Raw genomic sequence first — 9752 nt, 5'->3', positions numbered from 1 at the left:
CAAACTTTCAAATCAAGAGTTATGTAACAAATTTCAAAACACTCTTCCAGATAATTAAAACTCATACCATATCTACTCGTAAATGTATAATTTCTCTGATAAAAAAGAAGAAAGCATCTAGACACTCATCAATTATCAGCCATTGTTTTTTAGAAAATAACTTATGAATCAGTCCGATTAAAATCTGCATGTTTAAGTCTAGAACGCAAATTCCACCCTATTGCAGCAAGAGGATTCCAACCATTGTAACACAACCAATCACCGATGCCACAAGCCAATGTTCAAACCAATAAATTGGTGGTTCAATCACGCTCAACCTGCTCCGCACGGCCACCTACGCCATGCCACGACACCAGCGGATTGCGATAATGAACGGGTTCAAATGTGGCTTCTTTTCCGCTGGCTTTTATTTCGCTTCTCCTCCTTTTCAACACATCACATTAACCCGTGGTCACTGGCTGTTCGTGCCTCCCGAGCGATGCAAACGTGTGCAACAGTCGGCAAACGCCGGTGCGCTCCGTAACGTACAAATTCGATTATCGGCACACAGTCGAGCTGCTGATTATTTCACCGTCGAGTCCCAAGGGAGTTTTCCCCGGAAAAGGGGCTCGATTGTCCACCAATGCCACGACTTGGCTGTTTCCCGCCAGGGGCAGAAAAGTGAGGGCCTTGATAAATGATGCAATAAATTTAAGCTTCACGCTTTCGTCGATCAGATTGGCACTGGTGCAGTGGATGTCACCATTTTGCCCGGTTTCTGTCCCCATTCGGACTCGATCGGAAACCGCTTGCTTGCCTTCGATTGCAGAACATGGGTCCGGGGTTGATGGGTTGATCGAATTGTCGTGTATGACACTAAGGATACAAGTGGGTATAAGTGCCGTAATCTGGTGGCATTAATTGGTTTTATTTGTTTTTATACCTCACACCACCGTCAGGGCGAGGTTTAGCCACAGGGATATTTTTTTTTCAACTCAAAAAGGACCATTGCACTGTCAATGATAGCTAAATGCGGATTAAGTAGTCTACGGACCACTCCGACAGTGCACTAAATATTCCTCCTACCATGCACACAACGGTGGCGACCATAACGTTGGTAGAACTGGTTTCAATGGAAATCACACACTCGTCGGTGCTCAAATAGCATCTGGTTTTGTGTGCATTTCTATTAACTAGCATCTATTTCACTGACATGTAGAATTATGCCTGTTCTTGTCAACTTACGCAGATCCCATTAGCTGTGCACTTATGCCTGCATAAAATGCCATATAAAGGAGTAATCACGTAAAAGCGTGTACCGTATCATTGTTGCGTGTACTGTGAAGCAATATTGATTTTCAGGATCCCAACATAATCTTACATGCTAAACATTATATGAAGTAGTTTAACTACGTAACGGGCTATAATTCTTAAAACATGAATTACCAGGCACCTCCATTATAGTAAACAGGAATGTCGATCTAAATAAATTATTCAAATATTGTACCCAACTGAAGACTGCACCCTGAAAAAAATCCAAATTTTATACCAACCAAGCATGTGAAACTGTGAAACATGACCAGAAACGGAATATTTAAAAAAACTACGATGGAGGTGCCTGGTGGATGATGATCAAATGTATGTTGTACATTGAATAAATTAAATCAGACATATCTATGCAGGTCAAATAAACACTACATCTTCCTTTCACAAAATGTATCATCGCCATACTGCGATTGGCTCAAATAGTCGTAGCGAAAACATTCACGGAGCACACGAAATTGTCAATGATGCATATTTAGCCATCAAATAAACCCGATCCATTGGGGAGTTTCAGGAAGATGCCGAAAAGCATTGAAAAATTTCATAAAATCAACATTTTCTTCAAAAATTAAAAACGGTATCCAGAATATTCATCGAATACAAATCCACGTGCAAGTTCTAAATTATCTATTCCAAACAGGGTACATAATGCTAAGAAAACAAACATTTTGCTTGAGTAGAAGGAAAAAAATCAACATTTTTGTTGGAACAGTCATCAATAATTGTTGTATTTGACTTTCTTGGAAAAGCTCTCTCGTTCGAAACGATCTTACAACACAAGAAAATGATTGCCAATTATCAAGTTACTGCTGCACAATCACTAGTTTTACTGCCTTTTTGGTGTCCCAAACAGTCAGCTAAGATTCAATAACAAACAATAGAACGCAGTTATGTCCCACACTAACGTTCGTTACAAGTAATTAATTTCCAGTTGCTGATATTGTCAACATTCCGTAATCACTGAACTGCTGCAAAAGTGGGTTCCAAGGATACTATCATCGATCGTACCAGGAAACTGATGACCACTGTTGCGATTGCTATACCCGGAAATTGAGATAGTTCGGCAGTACCAGTTGCGACGGTGATAACAGCTGAAGATATCCCCAGGAACTTCCATAGCGTATTCGATAATTTTCATTTGTTTTTAAACAGTGTTTTTGTTCATTAAAATTATTATGACGCCAGCTTTCAAATCGATTTTCCGCACTCAATTTTGATGCTCCATAATGCCGGCAGCCATCGCGACAAGGGAGGGCGAGCGATTGGCAACGGTCCAATAACTTACGGGCATGTCGTAGCATAAATTGTAAAACCATGTCCTTCATCAACGCCGCTCGCGGGCGGCGCCCGATGCCAAACTCCCATCGATGCTGCATGTAGCAGACCGCCAACTTTCGGTCAAATTAACATCACCGATACGCGTCACCTGCGACCCGCACGCTACCATCAGCACCACCAGACCCCCGAACAGCAAGCCAGGCGCTTCTCGGGCGACAAACTTGCAACGGTCGCACTTCCACAGCGATGGGCACTAAAAATGGCGCTCGCGTAAACTTGCTCCCACACTGCGAGAAAGCGGTTTCCGGTCGGATGCGTTACGCTGCGGCTCCTGCGGGGTGCAAACTTCACGCGCAAGTGGGTGAGCAAATATCATAAAGCTGGAAAAGGGACCGCACCGCGTGTAACACATAATCTACAACCGCACCAACCGATAACTAAGCCACAACGGCCGGTGGCACGTGTTAGAAGGCTCGGTTGATGGGTTTGCATTTAAACGCCATTTTTTCTCCCTTTTACCTTACAAAGCGATTTTAGCGACACTGACCATCGTGGCCATCATGAAAGATAAGTAGAGAAATATAATTCTGTACTTACTGTAGAAGGTAAAGATTACCTGATAGGAAGAGATATAAAGAGTACGACAATTTTAGTTCATTCGCGTAAGTACATTTAAAATTAATGTTACTTCTGTTGAAATGAAGTTTTCAACACTACATGAAATTACTAACTAACAGCAAGTTGAATCTAAAGGATAAAAAAGTAAGGCAATTGATAGGATTATATCACGATGGTAACCACATAAAATGAACCATACAAGATGCTTGCCCAAAAGCTTTTACCGGGTCAGGGTGAGTTTGTTGAGCATACATTTACTCGATTAGCAAATTCGTCCATAAAAGTATCCTGGGGAAAATATCGCAAAAAGGTATCACACTACCGTCGAACAAAGGATGTTCAGTTAAGCCGTAAAATACTTCCAAACCAATTCCATCTCTACCTGAACGATGCTTCTGAAGTTCAACCGGGCACCTTCGGACCTAACCCAGCCAGTCAGCAATCAGCAATCGATGTTTTCAATTGAACAGGAAGTAAACAAGGGTAAGGAAATTAGATTCGTGGTAATTAAAATCTACCACTCGCACCTAAATTTGGTAGAGCTTTACTGCAACAAAGAAAGTGCAATAGGCTTCAGTTGTTGCACTGACGGGCATACGTATTTGTAAATCTGGCATTTGTATCCACTGAAACATCCATTCATCATCATCGGGAAATAGAATCTTTCATTCAAAATTATGTCTTTTCAACCTCAAAAAATGAGTAAGCCCATAACGAAAGAAGGTAAATCATAACAGATCGAAAACAAAAAACAAATTTAATTAAATAATTGGCGTACACAATACATGTAGCAAAACAGGATATTCCATCAATCATAGGCCCACAAAATAATACTACCGGAGGTAAAGGAATTATTTTCAAACAATTTCCATCGCACCACCAGTAATCCCGCATGCACAGCGACAGCAACAGGGGCTGACCAAATATTTGATAAATACGAAGCTTAATGATACTTCAATAATTGATTTATGGGGCCTGAAGTTTCCAATTGAAGTTTAATGAGCGTCAATCGCTCAAATACATTGGCCATAAATGAATTAAATGAAACCGTCGCCCACTCGCGGGATCGACGATTGTTTTTTTCCCTTTCTCCGAACACTGTACCGCTTACAAAAAAAAGTCAGGATATACCGCCTATTAGGACTAAATATAGGCCACCGTATGCTTGCAGGAGCGGTGGCGTTTGGATGACGAGCAAAATAAATCGCACTCGATCAACCCCCGCATTTCGAACGTTCGATTGAAATATGATCCAATTTCGGTTTTTCAAAATGATTGGTCACCGCTGGTTGAGTCTTACCAGTTTGTTTGGCTTTTCCGTTCACCAACGCACCAGTCGAAGTGCGATTTAATCCACCGTTTACTATCGCAATTGAGCTTTATTTATTTTAATTCCTGATATTTTCCTTCCATATCAAACATAACAATACAAATATGTTGAGCACGATTCTGGATGCAACATAAAATGTATATTGGAATCGTGGAAGACCGAAGAAATGCCGAGAAACAACAAGCAAGAACGCAAATAATGCAGAGATAAAGCGTTAAACATTTCATCCAAACATCACAATCGAAATTTCAATGTGCTGCAGGTGATGTTTGTTTTTCTTCCTTTTCTTCTTTACGTGCATTTTTTTGGGCACGGAAATATAAACATCCTTTAGCAAAATACAACAACGTGTATAGCCAATGCACAACAAGCATACATTGAATACAATTGAACAGACTGCCAATAGAACAAAACAAAACAGTCAACAGAATTGATAATTAAACGATTTAGATTCTTTAAAATCTTGACTACAAGTAAAACTAACATTGATTGATAAATATGTTACCTACTTAAACATTGTTTTGGAATAAAGGGAGCAAAAAAAGTGCAAATGCTCTTACGCAACAGTGCATTTTGCAATCCCATGATCAGTTCGGTAAAGATTTGCGGTTGACACTCGCTCGAGCCCACGAACATCACGAACGGTCCAGCGAAACCCCGGATCATAAAAGCTTATGACATCCGAAAGCCAACATTGCACCATCCGACGGATGACCATCAGTATCCGCATCGCTGCCAGAGGTTTCCAATATCCTGCTCGCTGTGAATCCGTTGCATTCTCCGCTAAGCCATCCTTCTCCTGCGCTCTACCAACGATCATCCTATCAGCACCGGAAAATACATAAATAAATAAACAGGGTGAAAATGAGTAAATGAGTCAATAAAACGAGAAAAAGTGGAGCAGCAATCAGGTAATATAAAAAACAAGCATACACACTCAACATGAATAGAATACTCCCCACTCAGCAATTGTCATTTTTAATTTATGCCGTTGCACGTGGCCAGACGTATTTTGCTCAGTTTTTCCTCCATTAATGCTATGTTGACTGCTGAAAGCTCATGTTTGCTCGTGTTCAGTTGCTTGTACCAAATGTGACACCATAGCCTGGATTATGGCTCAAACTGCGGGTAGAGAAAGAGTGAACCCTGCGCTGGCAACGTATGCGGCATAAGTACAATCCAAACACTGCAATCCCCTCCCAAGCCGCTTCCGGTAGGTTTTTGCATTGGAAAACATTATGGCATTACTGCGAGACCGCTCCCGTCGACGTCGATGGCCCATTTCAGTTTATCATTCTGCGCTGCACAGGAAAATTGTTTTATGACTTTTTATTACCTGCTTACGTGTTGTCATTTTGGAATAATTAGCACCAATCGTGGAGGATGGCGCCGTTTCCGGTGGGGAGGATAAACTGCCCTTCCCGGAATTCTGTCACAATGCTTTTATTTCATTCCAGCCTTCCCTGGCGCTACCGATTATGCATGTGCGGGATGTATATTACGATAGTGATGAAGCGCTATAATTAGTAGTTTTAAAATTAACTCCCGAACAACATCCTGTAAAGTGAAATAAATGATCAGAGCTCGCCAATTGTTCCCCTGAAGCCTATGATGCTCCATTTTGCTACTGCTACACATGAATGCCGTCTATTGAGTATAACTCTTTTGTTTCTCAAAAGTTTCATTCTGTTGTTCAAGTTTTGGTTGTGCCCCGAGATGAACATACTGTAAAAAAAATGAAACGCTAATAGGTAATTTGTTAAACGTTCATTAATAATGTCATTTAACCAATGATGTCAATTAACTTGTCGTTTGATTATGAAAAGCGCATGAGCTAAGCAGCAAATTCCGTAAGAACGATGTTAAGTTTTTTGAACAAAGCACATAACTTAAGGAACATTAAAAACATCTGTCAAATTAAAAAAATAGTAAAACAATAAGAAACTCATATAGGAATTTCTAAACGAAACGAAATAACAATCTTCAAACGAAAAAAAAAAACAAATTAAAAAGTTCAAATAAAAAAACGCAGATAAGAGTCCAGCCATAGCTGCCTTGTGCAGCATCTATAAAATTTAAAAAAATACCAAAATTAAATCTGACCAAAATACATGAAAATAACAGAAGAAACACTTACTGTTGTAGAAAATATGTCATTAAAAGGAACTTAAAACTTTTCTGCATACTTCTCTAACATCTGTGGTGATTCCAGTTGATGTGAACTTTTTTGCTTTTATTAAATTGTTGTATTGAGTTTAAGTATGACTTTAAAGGCAAAACGATGGACACCAAGAGCAAATTGTGCAGAGATAATGAACTCTCATTTGGCAGAAGCCGTTGCATTTAGGCCTGAGGCCATTCTCTCGGTTATCTTTCAACGCCGCGAATACTTTGGCCGCGGAGTATCTCCCATCGGATTATCTCGACCACTGCCTAAGACAATCAGTCTTCCTAAGTTATTAGCCCTCCAGTTTGACCGCTGCGGTGCGAGCACACGCAGACCGCAAACATTATACGCAATTGATAAACTGTCCACCGCCTGTCCGAACGAACGCAGACGAGTCAGCGGACAGTCATTTAGTCGAACATTTAGCTTCACTACATAAATCATGAAATGACGAGAAAATTCAATTATCCCTCCGCCACCCCTAGAGCCACCGTAACGACCACCGCAGCTCTTAAGAACCGTCAGTGCTTCACACCCCCTTGGAACAGTGGTCAGAGACGGGACGAAGGTTCGCAGGGAAACGAGTGATCTAATGCTGGAACGAGAGAGGGGCAAAGTGAAAGCGAGGAGGAACACATCCAAAAACAAAACAACTCAATTTATCGTAAATAATTGATGATTTATTCGCTTACTCTTTGTCGAATCGGGTGGAAAAGGGCTGATGGGGCGTGGAAAAGCGGTCGTCTTGTGGAGCATTCCACTTGGCCGAATCTACCAGCCTGCGGGAAGTTTGTCCTATGCTTTCCCAGCCTACCGTCCCGATGAACCAGATCGATCCGGGACCGCTGATGGTGTTTCCCGACGGCTACCGGCTGCCACCATCGAGCGGTGCGTTTGGCGTGGATGATTTAACAATAAATTGAAATTAATTTATCTCAATAAGACATTCCCTGGCGTTGGACAGCTTCCGCATGGGGACACTTAGCACCGATGCGTGCGCTCCATCGTTTCCTACTTCGACACATTTCCGACAGCTTTTGTAGAAACATGTTCATCTGAAAATCATAGTAAATTTTCCGGTTGTTAGAAGCGTGTTATTTAGTAACATTTCAAATTCAAATTCCTACTAAAAAGTTTTAAAAGAGCTGGAAAAATGTGTTTTGCCTAATAAGAAGAATATTGAAAGAGGAAAACACGCTGTATGAAAGTAGATTTGAAGACAAGAAAGCAGAACAAATACTGTGTAATGCTTATTACGAACGCGATAATAACCTCCAGCAAAAATGTAGATGCAAGTTCAGATCAATATTACTTATAAATCATACGAAAAAACACAACTGAGCCATGTTTTTATACGCAATTACGCTTACATGTTATGTAATACAGCACTCCTTTTCACGTAGATGAACGAGCCGGATGAAGCGAATCCGACTTGCCACTATTACCATAATGCTTATCGTTCTCATCAGCGTTTATGATTTCTACACGCCGTCGATGCTGCCTGTTTAAACTTAAATATTTTATTCAAACGCACCACAAACAACCTTCAACACCAACGAATCCTTGGCCTTCATCTTCTTCCACATTTGCTACCAATGCACACGTACAGGTTTTGCTTTTGCCAGAAGACTGGAAAAGCGGAAGTTTTCCTTCCTTTTCTGGGTATCCCTTTCTGTCCTTAGGTTCAGTGTTTAGTTTCCTAATATGAAAAGAGATGGCACAAAGTCAAAATTCTCTTGTACACATCACGACTAACAGAATGAGTTTCGTTTCCACACCGTCCCTCTCTATCTATGGATGGGTAGCAGTTAAATGAGCATCTCTTGTTATTTCTATTACACTTTTTCACAACGCTGCTTCACTACATCCCCTCGTGCAACCGCAGGATTCAGGCCAAGACCGAAGTGTTCCCGAACCTTCCGGAAAGTAATGAGTACCCACCCGTGCCAAAGTAATCACGGTCTAGGTTACTTTCTTTGTCTATCGAGACGCGGCTGACAAAGGCGAGTAGCAAATCTGTATGCAAATGGAAGCAATAATCATAAAAAAATTACTTAACAAAACGCTCCAAAGGCATCCACAAGTCGGAACTGTGTCTTGTTTTCACTCGGTGTTGGATCAACATGGCAAGGAAAAACGCACGGTCATGATAAATTTAAGCCAAATTAAACAAGTAATGTCGAATTGAAAGCACGGAACACGACACGACTACCGGACATGGCGGGCTGCTTGCAAACTATATTAGAAAAAGTAAAAACTTTCCCGAGCGTTACCGTCTAAAAATCAACCGGCACAAAAACATCCACCTTCCATTGAGTTTAAGAGGTGAGCATGCATAATTTAGCATGATGTTTCAATATTTAAGGTGTGCGATAGACACGATCGTTTTATGTCTGCCAAGTTGCTTCCTACATGAGCTTCTAACGTTTAAACAATGCCAAGACAACACGACACCATTTAACACAGTCAAAACTTCTCGATCGTGAAGTAACCATTTCAAAGACAAAAAAACCAAACAAATTCGTATATGTTAGATAGCGAAGAGTTTTCCCTCATTGTATTCAATGTAATAAGAAGAAATAATATGAATTCTTTTTTTAAATTTTCTCACATTAAAAACTCTGTGTATTCAATTTTTAAATTTTAAATAAATAATTATTTTTTATTTTAAACATTTTTAAATAATGCCCATAATATTTTAATCTGGCACTTGGTACGTTTATCATACGGTACGTCGTACATACGTTTATGTTAACCTTTTTGTTTGATCGTGTAATTTTAATTTCAAGTTCCATATTTCCCTCTAACAAATCGCATCGGGAAACACTTGTTCATGGATCATGTAAACCGAATGTTTTAAGAACCGGATCTCATTACCTTCCGTCCTAACAAGCAACACCATTGACGGTCGTTACTCAAAGCACCCTGCTATTATCACTTGTAACTCACTAACCGCTCCCTCTCTCCATCGGATTCCGCACGTGACTGCAAAATGGAAGATAAATTGTCCAGTAAAATGAAAAAAGTAACATTTTCTTCATTGTTTCCACGCTGATC

This window comes from Anopheles coustani, chromosome 3, assembly GCF_943734705.1.
Source record: "Anopheles coustani chromosome 3, idAnoCousDA_361_x.2, whole genome shotgun sequence".
Lineage (NCBI taxonomy): Eukaryota > Metazoa > Arthropoda > Insecta > Diptera > Culicidae > Anopheles > Anopheles coustani.
The sequence above is the reverse complement of the archived record's forward strand: the minus strand, read 5'-3'. Positions refer to the sequence as shown.